The sequence below is a fragment of the Crinia signifera genome, chromosome 4, assembly GCF_055691185.1.
Source record: "Crinia signifera chromosome 4, ASM5569118v1, whole genome shotgun sequence".
Taxonomy (NCBI): Eukaryota; Metazoa; Chordata; class Amphibia; order Anura; family Myobatrachidae; genus Crinia; species Crinia signifera.
In genome coordinates, this window is record NC_139220.1 from 55,468,162 (window position 1) to 55,492,456 (window position 24,295).

At 49.5% G+C, this 24,295-nt stretch overlaps 1 protein-coding gene across 3 annotated transcripts in view; it reads right to left on the minus strand.

Annotated features, from left to right (window-relative positions):
- SPDL1 (spindle apparatus coiled-coil protein 1) overlaps positions 1-24,295 on the minus strand; it is a 100,766-nt gene that overhangs the window by 49,162 nt on the left and 27,309 nt on the right. For 2 of the 3 annotated variants that reach the window (XM_083181787.1, XM_083181785.1), the window contains exon 1: positions 5,325-5,480. The exons of the other annotated variant lie outside the window; for it this stretch is intronic. The gene's annotated coding sequence lies outside the window, so the exon portion shown is untranslated. Of the gene's footprint in view, positions 1-5,324; positions 5,481-24,295 lie in introns of those variants that run through there. 3 annotated transcript variants of the gene reach the window in all.

The following is a 24,295-nucleotide window of genomic DNA, read 5'->3' on the forward strand; positions in this document are numbered from 1 at the left end:
GCTGGGAGCTGCATCCTGTCCCCCACCATCCTCCAGTTCTAGGGATGCCCATCGACCAGCAATGATTTCAAATCGATGGATTATGGCCGATGTTTAATACTTTTGCCATCTATGTGGGAGGACCAAATGGTTTCCCTACATCAATGGCAAAGGAGAACCGATCAAGTTCCAAATTTTTTTAAGGTGCCGGAACACGGAGCATAGCTCCGCCCCCCACACCCGGAAGTCCCGTCACCGAGTTCTGATTGACCCACGGCCTGTTCAGTCAGATATAATGGATGACCATCGATAGCTACAAAAATCGATGGTTATCCAAGTAATATGTTACTACTATCTATGGCATGGTGCAAAATCGCCATCAATGCCAACCATCGATGGCGTCTGCACGAATGCCCATCCCTACTCTGCAACAGCCAAAAACCTTTACTACCCCTCATGCCCACACACCACTATCACTGCCCTGCCTCCTGCCCTGTTACTTCCGCCAGTGGGGACCCGCTCACCCTGTGTTGCCCACATTCCCCTATCATGCTTTACCACCCAGCCTCCTGCTCTCATGCAAGGGTTTAAAGTGGATTGCGCTGCTGATTGGAAAAAAATATATATTTGAAACAACACACCGATTGGCTGAGTAAAAATGAATGCTGGACACACTGTTACTTTTGTAAATTTTATATGGAAAGAATATAAATCAGTAAAACATATACATACATTTATTACATAAAAACAATACTAAAATTATCTCATGAACATTATAGTATTGTTTTTATGTAATAAATGTATGTATATGTTTTACTGATTTATATTCTTTCCATATAGAATTACGAAAGTAACAGTGTGCCCAGCATTCATTTTTACTCAGCCAATCAGTGTGTTGTTTCAAATATATATTTTTTCCAACCAGCAGCGCAATCCACTTCAACCCCCCCCCCCCCCCCCCCCCCTTCCCCAATTTCTCTCTTGTGTGAGTCTAGACTGGCTCACAGAAGTGCATGCTGCAGCTGTAAAACCATATTATTTATCAAACCAATCTATCTGAACATACTAAAACTGCCTAGCGCCGGGAGGTGTGTCTCGGAGTGATCTATCCTATTGTCACCCCGACCCACACTCACCCCCTGTTTCCTGCTCTCATGCACCCTAACTCCCACCCAGTAGCAGGAGACACTGACTCAGGGGCACCGTCCTGTACTGCCACGCTGGACCCTCACCCAGCGACCATGAAGCTGCACAGTGTCCCCCACCTCCTCTTTAGTCCCCCTTATGCCCACACACCCCTATCACCACCCAGCCTCCTGTTTTCCTGTGTCGTGACCTCCACCAGCGGGGAGGCGCTGACTCAAAAACACCCTACTATACTATTGCACACACACACACCTCCCCCCCCCCCACACACCCACCCACAAATGTCACTGTACCCTCCACACTATCAATGTACATCTTACTCTAAGCGCTTTTTAATTCAACAAAGCAATACACACCCCCTTCCAAATCATATGCTTTCTATTTAACACATTTCACCTATAACTCAAGTTGCAATACAGGCATTTTTCATACAATTATAACCATATTTCTCACAATACAAACGTTCACAAATTAAGGGGGCGCAGCCCCTCACGACGGTGTGAAGAGCGCCCGTAGGGCGCGTTGAATCACCTAGTTAATTTGATACCTGAAACTAGAAAAGTAAAAAAAGTCATTCAGCAAAAATCAAATAACTCTCAATATACAGCAGCTGCATCTTTGGTTGCAGCTGCTGTGCGAGAATATGTAAGAGCAGCAGTAGACATCTATAGAAGAAAGACACCGATTGTATGCTTTTGTGATGAACTGTTGTGTCTAAAGACACAGCACTGGATAACGTGTGAACATCGGGCAACTGACCATCAATGGTTTCTATCGATTGAAGGACAGGCTGAAAATCCAACAAGCTGGTGACCAGTACTACCACAATGTAGCAATATGCACTTTCATACACGAGAATACATTCTCTTTTATTAAGCAGCTTTATAGTAATTTCAAACTGTATATTATGCTCACTTCTACCCTTTGTGTGTCATTCCTTTCTGTCTGCCCCTTCAATTTAAAATGTTAGCTCTCATGAACAGGGCCCTCTCTCCTCATGCTCTTTTCTTATGGGGCCTACACACGGGATGAGTTGAGTCTCTGTGCTGAGCAATCTAGCATCGTTCAGTGCTGCAGCAGGGGGGTGTGTGCTGAGTGATCTGTCATGCCCATGTTCTCTGGGAAGACATATCTAGTCTGGTGAAAGGGATGTGCAGGACCACGCATCACCATCGTCCATACACACAGAGCGATCAGTGTGTCATTTCTAAGTGATCTAGTTAGATTGCTTAGAAATGGGGCTGTAATTGCCCCTTGTGTAGGCCCCAATGAACTATACATCTGCCACTGTAATAATTTCTTCAGTGTCATGTCCCCTGATGCAACTGTCTTTATTTACCATATACTTGTCCTAAATTGCCTTGTACTGTAATTATTTTCTTCTTGCTCTTTTATGTATTGTTAGGCGCTGTAGAGCCCTGGTGGCACAATGTAAATAAACCATAATAATAAATACAGAGAGTAGCCAAATAAGACACATGGTAGGCATGGTGTGATATGTATTTGTAGACTTAATGGTGTGTACACACGGGGGAGATATATTGCTAGCAATATATTGCTGAGTAATATATTGCTCAGTGTACTTGCAATATATCTCCGCAATATATTTCTCAGCAATATATTGCTCAGTTTCCAGTTTTTCAGAGGGACCAGCAATTTTCCCTGAAAATTGCTAGCAATTTTGACTAGATTTTTTTTACCCTCTATTTAAATTCATTTATGATTGACATGGGTTGTGGGAAGTCCTTCTGGAAGGGAATAAAAGTGTATATGGTGTATATACAGATGTAGCAGGGGTCATCTTTGTATGGGCAGGATAATCTAGCAGCAGCAGCCGCTAGTGCCCCGCTCCTGCCAGGGGTGTGGGGGCACAAGACGGCCGTGCGGCCCCTGCCACCCCGACACCAATGCCCCCTTCATTTATATTGAGCCCACATACTATTGGTGTGGGGCAGCATGGTAATGCTCATGCTGCCCACCGATGGTGCAAATCACCATCGATGGGCAGCATGAACATAATCATGCTGCCCAACACCAATGCCCTCTAAACACAGCCTATGCACTGACTAGTGCGGCTGTGGGTGTGGAGGTGTGGGTGCTGGCACAGTGGGGGGGAGATTTGCGCAGCAGCTTCTGTGCTGTATGCGCGGGCAGGGACGGAGGAGGAAGCAGGGGGGGGCCGTGTTTCACACTGTGACAGGGAAGGTGGGCGGGTCCCGGCCGGCGTGTCACGCTGTGACTGGGAGGGTGGGCGGATCCCGGCCAGCGCTGGACATAGTAGGTGTCGCTTGTCGCTGGTGCACAGTGCTTTGTGCACCAGCAACTTTTAGGGAGAATCGGAGGAGCAAGCTCCTGCGACCAGCGACCATGAAGGGCTGGCCGCGGGAGCGCGCTCCCAGCCATTTATCGCTTGCTGCACATTAAATCACTGGCAATATGGTCACTGAGCGACCATTTTGCCAGCGATTTCATGACTAATTGCAGCAGTGTGTACGCACCATAAGGCCCATACACACTGGGCGATATTGAGCTGAAAGCAGCTCAGTTTTGTCTTTGGAGTTGCGTTCAACTCAAAAGCCACCCAGTGTGTATGGGCCAGCAGTGAGCATTGATGCACGCTACCGCAGATAGCAACCAGCAGATGAGCAACTGGGTGGACAGCTTTTCATAGCGTCCTGCTATGGAATGTCTCCACCCCACAAAAGAAAAAAAAAAAACGCTTAGGTGGGTGAAAATCGTAGTGTGCATGCACTCAGTGATTTTTAGACCAGCGATTTTCCCCATTATCTCTGTCCATACACGCTGGGCAAAATCATCCACTGTGTATGGACCTTAAGAATGTGCCCAATAATTATTTTGTAGCCAAAATATGTACTGCAAGCACTCTTCCATTTGCCTAGAATATGGAAAATTTAAAACTAATGACAGTGTGCAACAAGGATGTCAGAACTGTATAGATCGGGTGTGTATAAGATTCCGACAGTCAGTCAGACATCGGAATCCCGACTGCACAGCGTGGGGAGTGCAATGAAGCCCCTTGCGGGCTCGCTGCACTCACCACGCTGCGGGCACGGTGGCGAGCTGCGCTCGCCACCTATTTTATTCTCCCTCTATTGGGGTTGTGGACCCCCACGAGGGAGCAGTCGGGATTCCGACGTCGGAATACTGACTGTCGGGGAGTCGTCCGGCACCCGTATAGATCTAGGTGATTAATCCTCTAAATTTGCAATGGGTGAGAAATGCTGTCCTGCGGGTTTAAACTACACCTGATATTGCACCCTTTAAAGGCTTGTTAAAGCTCTGGGACCTTATTTTGGTTGACTATGCCCTCCCGATGTCTGCGCATACACAGTTCAAGTTCACCATCCCATTCGTACCCAACAGTGCGGGCGTGAGGCAGCGGCGGATAGCCGCACCCATGGGAACACCCAGCGTTTCATGGGTGTTGCCATGAAAACGCTGAGCATTCCCAGGGAAATGAGGCAGTGACACGGCTGCTGGGGGCGGGCAGCTGACGTCACCGGATGTCAAGTGCCTGACCTATGCTCGTCCAGGGAAACGCAAAACTAAGGCACCAGAGAGTGTCTTACTTTTGCGTGTATGTTCCACATCAATCGATGGTCGGCATACATCTAATGATGTGATCCTCGACCCCTAGGCTGCAAATGGATGTTTATGCAAAACATCCATTCGCAGCTGTGCGAAGTGGGGCAGGCAGCAATGCGAATGGCGGGCTTAAAAATACACGCAGCTCTGTGTGTCAACAAGAATAAGCTCACAAATTCTCTCATTAACCTATTGGGCAGCAAGCATGTGTGCGAATTCTGGACACCATAAAGTGTGGCCGTTAACACTGGGAATTCCTCGCTAATAATAATAATAAATAATAATAATATTGACCCGCTAAGGCTCAGAGCATTTACCTTGTATCAAAACAAATATTCCCAGGTACTAGAGACTGTAGTTAAACCAGCAACTACGGATTCCAGATAATGGTTTTCTATCCGTGCTGCCACTACAGAAGGCAAGCAGCGCTCAGCCGCAACCCCCACCCTTCATGTCACATACTGTACAGTACATCTGTCAAAGCACCATACTAACAGTACACATGGAAATATCTACTGACTTTACAGCACCGTGGTCGAGAACAAGTCACAGGTCGCGCACATATACACGGGGAGTATAGAGGGGTATACTACCTGCCGGCTGCCGTTCCCCCGTTGCCTGCTACTAGTGCTGGTGCCTTCGCTCTCGTCCGCCGGTAACCGGCGCTTGCGCTTGCTGCTCTGTTCAGTTTGAAATGGGACATAGCCTCAGACATCTCGCGAGAACAAACCCTCTCCACACCACCACAACGCCCGATTGGCTGGTGGGAGACTAGAGAGGCGTGGTTACTAGTGTACACTGACTGCGCATGTACCCGCTGTTGGGTGCCCGTCTGTTGGGCTAACGTGGATTAGTGAGACGGGGATGGCCATCGGTGGGTTTACAACGAAGAAAGTCACCGATGGCGAAACTGTTCGTTGCTATCGATAGTAACCAACTATGCCATCGGAGACTATCGATAACATAACATCCATGTTCTTGGCAGCTATCTGCTTAGGAACCCAGCCGTGCTGCTAATCAAATTCTTGAGCACATTGCTAACTGTCTTTGGTTTAAGTACTCAAATGGACTGATGGTATATCAGGATCTCTTAAAAAGGATCTCTGTCACTCTTGTGATAGCTTTTTACTTCTAGCTGACACTGTGGGGTTTGTTTAATGCGAGATAGGTGATGCAGCTACTGAACTGTGGTTTCACTCTAAAGGTGCCTATATACACGTTACAATTATTGTATACAATATTGTATACATTATCGCATCTGATCGCATCTCAGTTTTGCGATGAGATGAGATCTAGTACAAAAAGTATGTGCAGCACATACTTTTTGCACTAGATCTCATCTCATCGCAAAACCGAGATGGGATGAGATGCGATATTGTATACAATAATTGTAACGTGTATGGGCACCTTAAGTAGTATACACACGGTGCAATTTACTTTCTATTCAATCCCGATGCGATCCAGAGTGTATCGGTTTGAAATCGCTGGGTGCCCTGTACACCAGGCATGTCCAAACTATGGCCCTCCAGCTGCTGTGAAACTACACATACTAGCATGCCTTGCTACAGTTTTTCTGTTAGGCAGTGCTATTTTTATAGGAAAATAGGTTCAGGAACTGTGGGCGGGGGCAGAAAGTGGGCGGTGATGTGGGAGGAGCTACAAAAGGGGCGGGCATTACATAAAAAAAAGTGAGAGAGAAAAAAAGAAAAACATAATTCCTCACTCCGTCACGCTTATTATACATATGCCACACACAGAGATTTGCATTATACATATGCCACACACCGTGATGCCCATTATACATATGCCCCACACCGTGATGCCATTATACATATGCCCCACACTGTAACGCTTATTATACATATGCCGCACACAGAGATGCCCGTTATACATATGCCACTCACAGAGATGCCCGTTATACATATGTCACTCACAGAGATGCCCGTTATACATATGCCACTCCCAGAGATGCCCGTTATACATATGCCACTCACAGAGATGCACGTTATACATAAGGCCCACACCATGATGTCCATTATACATATGCCCCACACCGTCAAGCCCATTATACATATGCCCCACACCGTGATGCTCATTATACATATACCCCGCTCCGTAACAGTTATTATACATATGCCACACACAGAGATGCCCATTATGCATATGCCACACACAGAGATGCCCGTTATACATATGCCACACACAGATGCCCGTTATACATAAGGCCCACACAGAGACGCCCATTATATATAAGGCCCACACAGAGATGCCCATGTAGCCCACACAGAGATGCCCAAACATATGGCCCACACCAAGATGCCCATGCTGCCACACTGAGATGTTTCAGACAGCAACAGCAGTGTTAAAGATAAAATTGCATTAATCAGTGATGTTCAGTAAATTACTGTACCAATTGAGGCTGCCGCTCGGCTTGAGGGATCAGATGGGACTGGAGAGTAAGCTCCCTTAGGCAGGCAGGCGGAGGGAGAGTGGATCCTGGGGGCGCTTCAGACAGGTGGGTGGGAGAGAGGAGCAAGAGAGGCGGGAGGGCGCCCGGCGGGAGAGAGCAACAAGAGAGGCGGGCGGGCGCCGGGCGGGACAGCGTGTCTCGGAGGGCGCAGAAGTCACCATGGACGCGCACTGACACGGACGTCAGGCGCATCCATGGAGAAGGAGGCCAAGGGGCGGTGGCAGGAAGTACATCTTCCTTGCCACCGCGGAAACAGAGATTATCATTGCAGATAATCTCTGTGCGTGCAGCCTGCATCCGGCGTTGAACTTCCGGAACGCCGTTCCTGGTGAGGTCATTTTTCAGTTGAACTTCAGGAACGGCGTTCCGGACCGTTCCGCCACAAAAATAGCCCTGCTGTTAGGGAATGCTAAAACTACAATATGGCACAGGCCAATCAATCAAACACAATGGATGACCATCGATATGTAAAAATATCGATGGTCATCCATTGCATAGTTTAGCACTATCGATGGCCCGTTGTAGAATTGCCATCGATGGCAACCATCCAAGGCAATGGCAACGATGGCCATCCTTACTATATAGTCTTGCCTGCACAGTCCATTTTTGCAGCCTAAACAGCCCATAGAAGCTGGGAGTATGTGCATGCGCAGGACCAAGGCTCATAACTACAGAGATTGCCTTGGGTGCGTAGAAAATTCACACCGGACCTGCTTGTAGTGGGTTAGGACTACAAAGACATGTGCCTGTATATACCTCATTATATAAACATTATAACCATACCTCACAACTTTTTTCAAATTTGGGGACCCAACCACGCTTGAAATTTGGGGCATGGGCTACAAATCACATCACTCCCATGAGGACATGCCCCATTTTCACCACTGTGAGGGGCATGGCCAGCTCTGGCATGTCAGCTGCTGGCATGCCCCCAGCCCCACTGTCTTACTGAATTGACACTGTGCGCATGTGCACAGCTTCTATTCTCCACTACTCTGCCACAGTGACTAGCTGGGGGGATCCCAAATGCCCCCCCGCCACGAGACAATGCCAGCTCCGGGTGGGATGAGGGATCGTTCGATGGTCCTGCGAAAACAGGGACAGTTGGGTGGTATGTATAAAGCTGCAATTTTCTTACCAGCAGTCTATGAAGTCTTATTAAGAAACCAACTCTAGTGCCACCTGTTTTTGATGGGGGGACCTGTGTTACCTCTGCTCTAGCAGTATGATCACAGAGTTTGTCAGAGAGAGCACCACCCGAGGTGAAGCCTGCTTGGTGACTCTATGCTCCGGACTCCACTCACTCATGTTCCAATCCATTGAGCTTACCGGAAGCTTTCGCTCACCAAGGGTACTCAAACTCTGCGCCCCCCCCCCCCCCCCCCTGCCATTGACCCATAGGGGGGCAGAAGAAAGATGTTGGAGCAAGAGAGAGAGAGGAGGTAGGAGAAAGAGGAGAGAGACAGGGGTGGAGGGAGAGAGGGAGGCGCAAGAGAGAGACAGGGAGTGGTGTCAGCAGATGTATAAAGATTCCCATTTTTTGATAAAGAAAGCAAAAAACAGACGATAACATTCAAAACATACATACTGTGTTGAAGCACAGCCACAGCACACATGCATACAGTATAGTACATATTACAACATACAGCATAAAATTACACTATAGGCTATACTATGTACTACGCATTCTAATGGTAACATTACAAAACAGTATACATGTTGCGCGCCGCCGTCCGGGACCCCCAGCACCCGGATGGTCGGTGGATCAGGTTGCCTGGCAGCGTCCCAAGCCTCGCTCTGAGCTCAGGCGTCAGGGTGCGCGGCTGCCTCGCTGCACGCAGGCGGCGCCTGATTCAAATAAATAGCCGGCGTTTGCTGGGCACAGACGCCGGTTATAGTTCTCAGCTACCAGCTGTAACTCCCGGTCCCTGGTGTCCTCGGCCATCAGCATCTCACCCTCCTGTTCTGTGAGAGTTGGTTCCTGGTCTCCTGTTTACTTGAAGAGCTGTGTCCCTGCAGTCCTGTGCTTGCACCTTCTTCCATTCCCATCCTTCCGTGGCTGCTGATAACTCCATCCTTCCTGGGCCTTCCTTGCGGTTGATCCACTTTTCTCCATCCTTCCGTGGGTCACGTAAGTCCTCCAGTGGAGCCCGGGTATTTTGCATTTCCCTCCATAGCCCTCCGTGGCTTCTCTCTCCCTCCGTGGGTCCGTAGTTCTGTCCGGTCTCTTCTGTTCCTTTGTCCTTTCCGGTTCTTCCTTTGTCTGTCTCCCGAGTTCCCGTTAGGCAGGGGTCCACCCCTTTCCATCTGTACCCTGCGTTGGGGAGTCTCTTGCCTTTTGTGTACCCCAGTTCCGTTATCCCCATTTTCGTCTCTGGTGTCTGTGACTGGGTCGCTATTTCCGTCCTTGGCCTGGTGCCCGTAGTCAGGGGTACTTTTCCAGCTAGGCCCTGTAGTCAGAATATCCTTTTGAGCCACCCCCTGACGATCGCTCACCCCTTGTCATTTCCTAACTCCTGGCTGCATCGGGGTCGGAGCAGGCTTAACCGGCTCCTTCGGACACGGCGGCTACAGGCGAAGCCTAGCACCTGCAGGGGTGTTCCATCTGCCCGGGGGACTCAACAGAGTCAGCGTAGGTTTCGCTGTGGCCGTCCTGAACAGCGGTCCCAGCTACGGGCTCACGCCTGACCTTCTAACCTTTCCCTCCTATAGTTCCACCCAGTGCCTCGGCAGGCATCGTAACATTATAACCGGCACAAAAAATACTTCTGACTGGTTATATAGTTGGTGTATATAACCATCTTTCCTGTTGTTGTTGTGGGTTTTTCAGTGTTGTGGTAATGAATCCCTCAGCTCAAACATTTTCGGACCAAATCCAGGGTTTAACCCAGATGGTACGAGACTTGACCTTAAAGGTAGCTTCACAAGAGCAGAGGTTGCGTCCGCCTGAACCTGGGGTTCAAGAACCTAAGATGAATCTGCCAGACCGATTCTCTGGGGATCGCAAAACCTTTTTCAATTTCCGCGAAAGCTGCAAATTGTACTTTCAGCTTCGACCGTGGTCCTCGGGGTCTGAAGCTCAGCGTGTTGGTCTAGTTATCTCCTTACTTCAGGGGGACCCTCAAACTTGGGCCTTTGGGCTACCTTCCGATAGTCCAGCCTTGTCCTCGGTTGACAACTTTTTTAGTTCCCTGGGATTGTTATACGATGACCCCGACAGGGAAGCCTCTGCAGAGACTCATCTCCGGGCCCTTAAACAAGGGAAGGATCCGGCAGAGGTCTATTGCACAGAATTCCGCCGCTTGTCTAACGACTGTGGATGGAATGATCCTGCGTTGCGAAGTCAATTTCGCTGTGGTTTGTCTGAAGATATCAAAGACTGTCTCATTCAGTACCCCACACCTAAGTCCCTTGATAAGTTAATGGAGTTATCCATCAAGATCGACCGTCGCCTCCGTGAGCGGAGGTCTGAACGGGGTTCTCTGACTCGCCCAATCCCCTATGTCCCCACTGGTCCTGAGGAAAGCGAGGAGCCTATGCAGCTTGGGGCGGCCCACATTACCCCGGAGGAAAGGGCCCGCGGACTGGGCTTGGGTCTGTGTCTCTATTGTGGGAACAGTAAAAGCCCGGGCCAAGTGAACGAGGAGAGGGTTCACTTAGGCCTCCAGCTTTTTTCCTCTCTCAACTCTTTATTAGTACCAGGGTGCATCTCTTTTCAGGGGGACACTTTTTCCGGGTCTGTGTTTATTGACAGTGGTGCGGCCGGAAATTTTTTGGATTTTTCTGTAGCCCAGAGTTTGGGTGTTCCCTGCCTTAAGCTCCCCATACCTGTTACCCTACGGGGTCTAGACGGTAGTATCAGGGGCGGAGTGGGAATTAAAACCAGCCCGGGAAATATCTCGAAGTAGCCCTAAAGGGGGGGCTGTTGCGCGCCGCAGGCGCGCCAAATTTTTGGGGGTGTGGCCTATCAGTACGGGGCGTGGCCTATTTCACCAAGGCCCATTATACATATACCTCACACTGTGATGCCATTATACATATGCCACACACCGTCATGCCATTCATATGCCACACCCCTTGATGCTCCATTACACATATGCCACACCTTTATGCCCATATACATATGCCGCACCCCCTTATGCTCCATTACACATATGCCACACACCTTTATGCCATTATACATATGCCGCACACCCTGATGCCATTATACATATGCCACACACCGTGATGCCATTATACATATGCCACACACCGTGATGCCATTATACATATGCCGCACACCGTGATGCTCCATTATACATATGCCACACACCGTGATGCCATTATACATATGCCACACACCCTGATGCCATTACACCCATGCCACACAACGTGATGCACCATTATACCCATCCGCACACCCTGATGCCATTATACATATGCCACACACCTTGATGCCATTATACATATGCCACACACCCTGATGGTATTATACATATTCTGCACACCGTGATGCCCATCATACATATGCCGCACACCGTAATGCCCATCATACATATGCCACACACCGTGATGCCCATTATACATATGCCGCACACCGTAATGCCCATCATACATATGCCACACACCGTGATGCTCCATTATACATATGCCACACACCGTGATGCCATTATACCTATGCCACACACCCTGATGCCATTATACATATGCCACACACCCTGATGCCATTATACATATGCCACACACCCTGATCCCATTTTACATATGCCACACACCCTGATGCCATTATACATATGCCACACACCCTGATGCCATTATACATATGCCACACACCGTGATGCCATTATACATATGCCACACACCGTGATGCCATTATACCCAAGCCACACAACATGATGCACCATTATACCCATCCGCACACCCTGATGCCATTATACATATGCCACACACCTTGATGCCATTATACATATGCCACACACCGTGATGCCATTATACATATGCCACATACCTTGATGCCATTATACATATGCCGCACACCTTGATGGCATTATACATATGCCGCACACCATGATGCCCATCATACATATGCCACACAACGTGATGCCCATTATACATATGCCGCACACCGTAATGCCCATCATACATATGCCACACACCGTGATGCTCCATTATACATATGCCACACACCGTGATGCCATTATACCTATGCCGCACACCCTGATGCCATTATACATATGCTGTACACCCTGATGCCATTATACCCATGCCACACAACGTGATGCACCATTATACCCATCCGCACACCCTGATGCCATTATACATATGCCGCACACCTTGATGCCATTATACATATGCCGCACACCCTGATGCCATTATACATATGCCACACACCTTGATGCCATTATACATATGCCACACACCTTGATGCCATTATACATATGCCACACACCTTGATGCCATTATACATATGCCGCACACCCTGATGGCATTATACATATGCCGCACCCTGTAAAGCCCATCATACATATGCCACACACCGTAAAGCCCATCATACATATGCCACACACCGTGATGCCTATTATACATATGCCGCACACCGTAATGCCCATCATACATATGCCACACACCGTAATGCCCATCATACATATGCCACACACCGTGATGCCCATTATACATATGCCACACACCATGATGCCCTGCTTCTGAGGGTCGAGAGAAGAACAGAATCCAGCAAAATTCTGTTATGCGGTGGGAGGGGGGTCTATATGCTGTTATGCGCGGGGGGGGGGGGTCGTCTCTTCACAAGTGTAAAGGTGCCCATACACGCACCGATCCCGGCGTGCGTTCTGGGCTAAACTAGCATCCATCGCATGCCTAGTGCATGCAATGCAATGCGATAAAAAGACAGTACAAAAAGTATGTGTAGCACATACTTTTTGTACTGTGCGATGAGGTGCCGCGGAACGGGCATCTCATCGTATAGCATCGCACCACCGGGATCGGTGCGTGTATGGGCACCTATAGTTGCTGCCTGTGATGGAGTTTTGTGCCCCTTTAAAAAAAAAATATATATACACACACATAAGGGGGGCACAAAACTTCATCACATGCAGCAACTTATAAGCACTTACACGTGTGAAGAGACCCCATCACACACACCCCCTCCGCATAATAACAGCAAAAAGAACCCCCCTCCCACATGCAGTACATATACATATATATTAAACCCAGATATATATATTTTTTTGGTACTTGTGAGTTATCCGGGCTGCCGATTTTGTCCTTAAGTTTGGTTAACTTAAGGACACCCGACCGACGCGATGCCCACGATTTAGCTCCAAATCGGGGGCATCGCGTCGGTCGTGGCCGTTATAAGGGGCCGCGACGCGATGCCCACGATTTCCCATAGACAGTAATGTTAAAAGACACGATGGACCCGATTTCCCATAGACAGTAATGTTAAAAGACGCGATGGACCCGATTTCCCATAGACAGCAATGTTAAAATAAAATTACAATGTGAAATTGGGCAATATGTTTAAAAAAAATGTTTCATGGCCCCCCACCACCGTTAACGCCACCCCGCTATTGACGCCAACCCGAAGCGTGGCGAGCGCAGCGAGCCCGCGAGGGGCGGCGGTACGTGTCCTCCGACCTTTTCATGCCCTACTATCCACTAGGGCGTGGAGTGAGAATAGAATAGTGTGGCGAGCGCAGCGAGCCACCGAGCCCGAAGCGTGGCGAGCGCAGCGAGCCCCGCGAGGGGACGCGGACACCTGTGAAGCCCGCAAGGGCACGCGGATACCTGTGAAGGTGTCCGCATCCCCTCGCCACGCTTCGGGCTCGGTGGCTCGCTGCGCTCGCCACACTATTCTATTCTCACTCCACGCCCTAGTGGATAGTAGGGCGTGAAAAGGTCGGAGGACGCGTATCGCCGCCCCTCGCGGGCTCGCTGCGCTCGCCACGCTTCGGGTTGGCGTCAATAGCGGGGTGGCGTTAACGGTGGTGGGGGGCCATGAAACATTTTTTTTAAAAACATATTGGCCAATTTCACATTGTAATTTTATTTTAACATTGCTGTCTATGGGAAATCGGGTCCATCGCGTCTTTTAACATTACTGTCTATGGGAAATCGTGTCGGAAATCGGGTCCATCGTGTCTTTTAACATTACTGTCTATGGGAAATCGTGGGCATCGCGTCGCGGCTCCTTATAACGGCCACGACCGATGCGATGCCCACGATTTCGGGCGCGATGAAAAAATCAGCAGCCCGGATAACTCACAAGTACCATTTTTTTTTTTTAAACAGAGGCCAAATCCCAATCCCAAAGAAAAAGATAACAGTCCCTTACACTTTATGCTGCTTCCGCCTTCCCCCTCTTCAGCTGCTCACTCAGTCTGTCAGTCAACTGTCTCAGCCGTCCCACCCACGCTGCAGCCACTCACAATTGTAGGCGCTGAGTCAGTTTGTAGTGTACTCAGTGGCCGGGTGCGCGGTGACGTCACCCGCGCACCCGCGATCGATTTTCTGGCGTCTGGCCACCTCTGCATAAGAGCCGCGGGAGGAGCTGCGTGGAGCTGCGCATGCGCAGAAGCCCTCCCGCGGCCATCTTTAAATCTCTCAGTGCCGCAGACAGCCGCGGCCATATTTGTTGTGGCAAGTGATGCTGCGGCCGCGGCCGCTAAACGCTGTAGTCGAGCGGTCCGCGGCCCAGCCATGGAGGCGAGCGGCCTGTTCTGGTCACTTATAGACCGGCCCACCGGGATATTACCCGGTTTCCCGGTGGGCCAATCCGCCCCTGGGTAGTATCCTCTCCAACGGAGCCATATCTTTTCAGACTCCTCCTTTGCTGCTGACCATCGGCATATTTCATCAAGAGGAGATGTCCTTTCTGTTAACCTCTTGCCCATCCGTGCCCATAGTCTTGGGGTTCCCTTGGTTGAAGAGACATAACCCCGTCGTTGATTGGAATCTAGGGGAGATTGCTCGTTGGAGCCCGTACTGTTGTGCGCACTGTTTTAACACCTCTCTCCCTTTAGGTTCAGTCTCACTTTCCAATATTCCCCTTCCTTATCAGGACTTTTCAGATGTATTCTCTAAGGGTAAAGCTCATAGTCTGCTGCCACATCGCCCGTACGATTGTGCCATTCAGCTAATCCCAAATGCTCCCTTGCCCAAGGGCAGACTGTACGCCTTGTCCGTTCCCGAGACTAAGGCTATGGATGAATACGTACGGGAAAGTCTTTCTAAGGGGTTCATTCGGCCATCCAAGTCTCCTCTCAGTGCCGGATTCTTTTTTGTGGCAAAAAAAGATGGTTCATTAAGACCCTGTATTGACTTCCGTGCCCTGAATAAAATCACGGTGAAGAACACCTATCCTCTCCCCTTGATTGCGGTACTCTTTGACCAGCTCCAGTCCGCAACCATTTTTACCAAGATCGATCTGAGGGGGGCCTATAACCTCATAAGGATCAAGGAAGGGGATGAGTGGAAGACGGCTTTCAGTACGCAAACAGGGCACTATGAATATTTGGTCATGCCATTTGGCCTCTCCAACGCCCCAGCCGTCTTTCAGGACCTGATTAACGATGTCCTTCATGAATTTTTGGGCAAATTCGTGGTCGTCTATTTAGACGATATTTTAATTTTTTCGCAGGACGTGGATTCGCATAGAACCCAAGTGCGTCTGGTCCTACAGAAACTAAGGGAGAATCAGTTATTCGCGAAACTCGAAAAATGCGAGTTCGAGGTAACCCAGGTATCCTTTTTAGGGTACATAATTTCTTCTTGAGGGTTTCAAATGGACCCTAAGAAATTGCAAGCCATTACGGATTGGGTCCGGCCCACCAACTTGAAGGCGGTCCAGCGGTTTCTCGGGTTCGCTAATTATTACAGGCGCTTCATCCATTCGTTCTCCTCCATTGTGGCGCCTTTGGTGGCCCTGACCAAGAAAGGGGCCGACCCCTCTGTATGGACCCCTCAGGTGGAACAAGCTTTCAGGACCCTGAAGCAAGCCTTCATTACGGCCCCAGTCCTGAAGCATCCCAATCCCGACCTGCCTTTCATTGTTGAAGTGGATGCCTCGGAAGTAGGGGCTGGGGCTGTTCTGTCCCAAAAGGATCCTGAGTCTCTGGAGTCACACCCTTGTGCCTACATGTCCAGGAAGTTTTCCCAGGCTGAGTCCAACTATGATGTGGATAACAGGGAGCTACTCGCCATCAAGTGGGCCTTTGACGAATGGCGACATTGGCTGGAAGGGGCTGCCCATCAGATTCTTGTCTTGACGGATCATAAGAATCTGCAGTATATCGAATCAGCTAAGAGATTGAATGCCCGGCAAGCCCGATGGGCTCTCTTCTTCATGCGCTTCAATTTCATTATTTCCTACAGGCCAGGGTCGAAGAACATTAGAGCGGACGCTCTGTCCCGATGTTTTCTTCCCCAACATGAGAGTAGGTTTAGCAAAGAACCCATTATATCAGCATCCTGTATTCATGCTGGAGTAAGTCAGACGTTGGAGGGTCTTCTTCGCCAAGCTCAGGGGCAAGCTCCTACCCAAACTCCGGAGAACAAGTTATTCGTTCCTCCATCTTTAAGACGCAGAGTTTTGGCTGAGTGTCATGATTCCAGGATTGCAGGTCATCCAGGAGTGTTTAAAACTCTTGCTCTTCTCTCTCGTGTTGTCTGGTGGCCCGGGATGTCGCGAGACACCAAAGAATTTGTTTTGTCTTGACTGGACTGTGCTCGGCATAAAGTTCCACGCTCGCGACCGGTAGGAGAATTGGTACCCTTAGCCATACCTACTAGACCTTGGTCTCATTTGGCCATGGATTTTATTGTAGGACTCCCGGTCTCGTCCCAATGTCAGGTCATCTGGGTCGTTATTGATAGGTTCTCTAAGATGGCACACTTTGTGGCCTTAAGACAGTTACCCTCGGCCAGGGCGCTGGTCACTCTGTTCTTGCAGAATGTCTTTAGGTTACATGGGTTACCCAGTGATATCGTTTCCGATCGTGGCCCAATTTTGGAGACTGTTCTTTTCTGCCTTAAAGGTGAAGACCAGTCTCACTTCTGCATTTCATCCGCAGGCCAACGGCCAAACGGAGCGTCTGAATCAGTCTCTCAAACAATACTTAAGGTGTTTTGTATTCAAATTGCAAGATGATTGGGCAAATTTTCTACCGCTAGCCGAATTCGCGTATAACAACGCACATCATTCGGCCTCTAAGACCTCTCCATTTTTCGCAGTTTATGGATTCCATCCGCGGGCCAACTCTTTGGGACCTGATGCCCCCAGATCCACTTCCTCGGCTGCCTCTCGACTTAGAGTCATCTGGAGGACGGTCCACAGGGCCCATAACCCCTTCCCGACGGGAGTTCATAGTTCGTTTAAAATGATGGGTTATCTTTATTCTATGGGTCGTTACGATTCCGGTGATACCAAACTTATATAGTTTTCGTTACGTTTTACCACTAAAAAAAAAAATAGAAAATTTTACGGTTTTTCTAATTTGCGTCGCTTCGCCATGTTCTGCGGCTTATAACTTTTTTATTTTTCCACCTACGGACCTGGGTGAGGGCTCATTTTTTGCGGGCTGAAGTGTACTTTTTAATTAATACCATTATGGGATATGTGCGACTTTCTGATCTCTTTTATTTAAATTTTTTTGGGTAGGCGATGCGACCAAAAAACGTAGTTTTGGCGTTGGGAATTTTTTCCCGTTTACGCCTTTAACCGTGCGGGATAACTAATGTTATATTTTAATAGGTCGGACTTTTAGGAACGCGGCGATACCAAATATGTTTATTTTTTTTATTTTTTATTTATTTTTATTTGTGAAATGGGGAAAGGGGGGTGATTTGAACTTTTAATATTTTTTTATTTTTTTTTATTTTTAAACTTATTTTTTTTTTTTTAACTTTTACTACAAGGCCCCCTAGTGTACTTGACCACTAGGGGGCGCGATCGCCTGTACTAGGTTCAGCCATAGAGCTCTATGGCTGAACATAGTGATTTTCAGCACTTCCTATTACATCCTGCCTCAGGCAGGATGTAATAGGAATGCTGACATGGCCAGCACAGGGGTCTACATTAGACCCCTGGCTGCCATGGCAACCGATTGGCACCCTCCGATCTCGCCGCGGGGGGCCCCGATCGGCGCCGGAGGGGGGCGACCCCCCTCCGATCAGCTATTAAAGCACTGCGGGCGCTTTGCCCGCGGTGCTTAAAGGGTTAAACGGCCACGATCGGCGAACTCGCCGCTCGTGGCCGTGAGAGCAGGTACCTGTCTGTAATATACAGCCATTACCTGCTCTCTTTCAAGCCAGCTCACTCCGTGAGCTGGCTTGATTCCCCCGCAACCGACATATGACGTACATGTACGTCATATGTCGGGAAGGGGTTAAAGAAGCTTCTTTTAAGGAGAAGGTATTTGCGGACAAATCCCGACGTCCTTGCCGTCTTAAGGTGGGTGACTGGGTGTGGCTGTCTACCCGTAATATCAGGCTTCACCAACCCTAGGCGAGATTGGGACCTCGATTTATTGGTCCTTTTAGGATTGTCAAGAGGGTTAATCCGGTAGCATTTCGTCTCTCTCTACCTAAGTCCCTCAGAATTGCAAATACCTTTCATGCTTCGCTGCTGAAACCCGTGGTCTTTTCGCAGAAGTTCCTTCGCAATATCAAAAGTGGCTCTGCCCCGGTGACTGTGCAGGGACAACAGCAGTTTCTGGTAGAAAAGATCCTTGACTCCAGACTGGTGAGAGGTTCTCTGCAGTTTCTTGTGCATTGGAGGGAGTTCGGTCCTGAGGAGAGGTCCTGGGTTCCTGACAGGGACTTACATTCGCCCAACCTTAAAAGGTTTTTTTTCAGACAATTCCTGTATAAGCCCGGTGGTAAGGGGTTGTTAACCCCTCCTCAAGGGGGGGTACTGTTGCGCGCCGCCGTCTGGGACCCCCAGCACCCGGACGGTCGGCGGATGTGCGGCTGAGCAGGGAGGCCGGGGACGTTGCCTGGCAGCGTCCCGAGCCTCGCTCTGAGCTCGGGCGTCGGGGCGTTGCTAGGCAATGTCCCCGAACTTCCGCCCGGCGTCAGGGTGCGCGGCCGCCTCGCTGCACGCAGGCGGCGCCTGATTCAAATAAATAGCCGGCGTCTGCTGGGCACAGACGCCGGTTATAGTTCTCAGCTACCAGCTGTAACTCCCGGTCCCTGGTGTCCTCGGCCATCAGCATCTCACCCTCCTGTTCTGTGAGAGTTGGTTCCTGGTCTCCTGTTTGCTTGAAGAGCTGTGTCCCTGCAGTCCTGTGCTTGCACCTTCTTCCATTCCCATCCTTCCGTGGCTGCTGATAGCTCCATCCTTCCTGGGCCTTCCTTGCGGTTGATCCACTTTTCTACATCCTTCCGTGGGTCACGTAAGTCCTCCAGTGGATCCCGGGTATTTTGCTTTTTCCTCCATAGCCCTCCGTGGCTTCTCTCTCCCTCCGTGGGTCCGTAGTTCTGTCCGGTCTCTTCTGTTCCTTTGTCCTTTCCGGTTCTTCCTTTGTCTGTCTCCCGAGTTCCCGTTAGGCAGGGGTCCACCCCTTTCCATCTGTACCCTGCGTTGGGGAGTCTCTTGCCTTTTGTGTACCCCAGTTCCGTTATCCCCATTTTCGTCTCTGGTGTCTACGACTGGGTCGCTATTCCCGTCCTTGGCCTGGTGCCGGTAGTCAGGGGTACTTTTCCAGCTAGGCCCTGTAGTCAGAATATCCTTTTGAGCCACCCCCTGACGATCGCTCACCCCTTGTCATTTCCTAACTCCTGGCTGCATCGGGGTCGGAGCAGGCTTAACCGGCTCCTTCGGACGCGGCAGCTACAGGCGAAGCCTAGCACCTGCAGGGGTGTTCCATCTGCCCGGGGGACTCAACAGAGTCAGCATAGGTTTAGCTGTGGCCGTCCTGAACAGCGGTCCCAGCTACGGGCTCACGCCTGACCTTCTAACCTTTCCCTCCTATAGTTCCACCCAGTGCCTCGGCAGGCATCGTAACAATACAAGACTATGGGTGTGGAGGGTAGGGGGTGAGGGAGGGGGATTCACAAGCCCAAAGCTTTATTGACCAGACAGACACATACTGTATAAGGTTGAGGGCAATAAATAAAAAGACATAAACAAAACAACAGACATTGTGAAGTGAGGGGGAAAAGGCCACGGTCCCAAAGTCTTATAAAACAGTAAAACAAGGGGAGAAGACCAGCAGAAGGGGCTTAGTTCTCTTCTTCCTCAGGGCTATCCTGAATGGAATAGTCTCTGATCAGGCTGTGGCAGTCCTGAACGGCCATTCTCTCCCTCTGCAGTATGAGATGATTTCTGGCAAACCACAAAACGTCCCTAACACAGTTTATAAGGCGCGAGGCTTCCTGGGTCGCCCCATACGTGTGGGTGCCTGGGAATAGTCCATACAGTAGCAAAAGGTATGAAAAGTTTCTGGGCACAGAGTCTCGCGTCTCACCGGGTTAATATCAGTAGCTCGCTTGACGGCGCAGCAAGAAACTGATCTTCTTCTGCTCTGCTGAGGTAATAGTGGTGCTCGCTTGGCGGCCGGAGGTCAACCCCACAAGAAAGTGAACTCTTGCTGCGCCGCCAACATAATAGGGGTGCTCGGTTGGCGGCGGGAGGTCAAAGCTGCAAGAAAGTGATCTCCAGCTGCAAAGTGACTCACTATGCAGCCGGAGGTCACTTTCTTGCAGCGTGAGGAGGTCACTGGGCATTGCAGGAGAACATTTTGTGCCTTCTACATGCGTCTGTCCGGGCCACGTGCTGCACTCCGCCATCACCGCAGCTTCACCCGCCATAGGAGTTCTCCAGACTGGACCGCGAGGCAGCTCCCACACACAGACAGCGACAGCACTGCAGGAGGATGCCGAACTTTCCTCTCCCTGGCAGCAGCAGCAGCAACAACGGTGAGTTGTGCTGCTGGGAAACTGGCACTGTGGGGGCATACCTGGCACTGTGGGGCATACTTGTTTCTGGCACTGTGGGACATTCCTGTTTCTGGCACTGTGGGGCACACCTGTGCCCTGTGTAATGGTTAGCATGGCCGGATTAAAGGGGAGGGCAGTACCCCTGGGCTCCCCTCCAGCTAGGGGCCCCCTGTGGCTGGCATGTATTTTTTTTTTTTAGCTAAAGGTTATATGCATGGTAGTGGGGTAGTGCTGCAGTTTCATCTATCTTCCACTGTGACAATGATTAATGGTGCTAAGCATCAGGAGCCAAGGCACACCGACTGCACAAGTGTGCAGTGCATTACTGGGAGTTGACTAAGGGGGTTATTCTGATTCACTCGGAAAGGCACAATCACTCTCTAATGGACAAAACTATATGCACTGCAGGTGGGGCTGATGTAACATGTGCAGGGATAGTTAGATTTGGGTGGGGGGTGTACTTCAAACTGATATCTATATTGCAGTGTAAAAATAAAGCAGCCAGTATTTACCCTGCACAGAAACAATAAAACACCCAAATTTAACTCTCTCTGCAAATGTTACATCAGCCCCACTTGCAGTGCATATGGTTTTGTCCATTAGAGAGTGATTGTGCCTTTCCGAGTGAATCAGAATAACCCCCTAAGTACCATGACACTTTGCACAACAGGGCAGAGGCTAAGAGGTTTGTGCTGAGCTCTGATTAGTGGAGCTCATTACATGCTTCTCAAGCCCATGTAGGACAGCAGCAGCAGCCTAGTCATGGGAGGGTTTTTAATCAGAGGCAGCACTGAGTCTGTGAGGTTTTCTACAGTCCTACAGAGTAAGGTGCAGAGGGACAAACACAGACTTTTAATGTGGTATGTATGTATGTATATATGTATGTATGTATATATATATATATATATATATATCCCCTGAAGTTACCCATTGACCAAGTTTATACTGCCTTTACTCTGTGTTTTGACAGAGTAATATTCTCCCATGCAGTTTGCGGCCAGTAATGACATGTGCAAGTGGGCCCCCCTGTGTAAAGTGCCCCGGGCCCCCCGAAGGCTTAATCTGGCACTGATGCTTAGTATTACTGCCTCCCAGCACTGAGGTCATGGGTTAGATTCCCACCATGGCCCTCACTGTGCAGATTTTGTATATTCTCCCCGTGCTTGGTGGGTTTACTCCCGGTACTCTGGTTTCCTCCCACATTCCAAAGATATACAGTACTGGTAGGTTTATTGACTCCCAATATTAACCCTAGAATGAATGTGTGTGCGTGTATATTTGGTAGGGAATATAGATTTTAAGCTCCACCGGGCAGGGAATGATATGAATGCTCAAATATTCTCTGTGTGCTATACAAATAACTGTTAAAAAAATAATAATAATCCACATATGGCTTTTCTCTGTCTGTGTGCATGCAGGTGTTTGGTCATGTGTATGTGTTGGTGTGTGTGTGTGGCAGTGCACATGGTTGTATCTCTAGGGGTGTACACACGGAGAGATTTTGGCTAATGGACAATTTTGACTAAGCAATTTTTGGAGAGATTTTGGCTAGATGCACTGGAGATTTTGACTAAGCGATTTTGTCTAAGCAATGATAGTCAATGATCTAGTCAAAATTGCCTTGCCTGTATGCTAAGCAATCTCTGCTAGACAATATTGACTAAGCAGGAGAAAAATAGGGAGATTTTGGCTCACCTTCTTCATGGAGAGTTTGACTATCTAGTCAAAATCTCCTGTTAAAAGTTCTCCGTGTGTACAACCCGTTACTCTGCATGAATTCATTTGAGTGTCTATATATATATATATATATATATATATACAAACACACCACAACACACATAAATGTCAAACAAATAAACCAATTGCTCAGATACTAGTTACAACATAACTGCAGTCTTTTTCCTAACAGCACATTTAACCCCTGGAGTGGTGCGTTTTCCTACCTGGCTTGCCCTGCCCCAGAAATATTCACTACATAGGGGGCAACCCCTTCTGCAGCAGCCCCTGCTCCACTGGGGTTGCTGCTGCCAGCTTTGGCTGTTTATGGCCGCATGCAAAGGTCCAGGTCCGATTGGGGGGGGGGGGGGGGGGTTGGGGATTGGGGGATTGGGAGTGCTCAGGTGTTCGGGCACTCAACCATTCATCTGTTCGGCATTCTTGTATTTAGACGCCTGAACACATGAACGGCTGAGCGCGGCCGAACTTCCCAGAGCGTCCCTGATTCTCGCTGAGTGGGAGGATCTGTGATGGGGTGATGGCAGGGAGTATTGACAACGGGGGGAGTTTATCAGCGATAGGAGGATGGTGGTGCACCAGTGGTTCACAGCTGGAGGCACCATTGGCGCACCTTTGGTTTACAGTAGCATGCCCAGAAATTTCTCAGTAGAGCCCGCTCATGCAGCACAGCTCAGGCCGAGAAATTTCCGGGCATACCACCGAAGGTGTTAAGAGTAAACATACATCGGTACTCTTTACCTAGCAGGGCGCCCACGATTTTGATCGTGGGCATCGTTAGTAAAAAAAAATCGCGTCGGTCGCATCGCATGCGGTCAAAAAATCGCATGCGATGCGACCGACGCGATGCCCGCGATTTCCCATAGGGAACAATGTTAAATGTCCCAATTGACCCGATTTTCATGTTAAATGTCTCAATTGACCCGATTTTTCATAGGAAACAATGTTAAATGGCCCACAGAGGCCAAATAGGCACCCTGAAGTGTGAAATGGCCCCCACAATTGTTAACGCCACCCCACGATCAACGTGAACCCAAAGCGTGGCGAGCGCAGCGAGCCCGCGAGGGGCGGCGGTACGCGTCCTACGACCTTTTCATATCCCCACTATCCACGTCGGCGTGGAGTTGAGAATAGAAAGTGTGGCGAGCGCAGCGAGCCACCGCGCCCGAAGCGTGGCCACGCTTCGGGCTCGGTGGCTCGCTGCGCTCGCCACACTTTCTATTCTCAACTCCACGCCGACGTGGATAGTGGGGGTATAAAAAGGCCGTAGGACGCGTACCGCTGCGCTCGCCACGCTTCGGGTTCACGTTGATCGTGGGGTGGCGTTAACAATTGTGGGGGCCATTTCACACTTCAGGGTGCCTATTTGGCCTCTGTGGGCCATTTAACATTGTTTCCTATGGAAAAATAGGGTCAATTGAGACA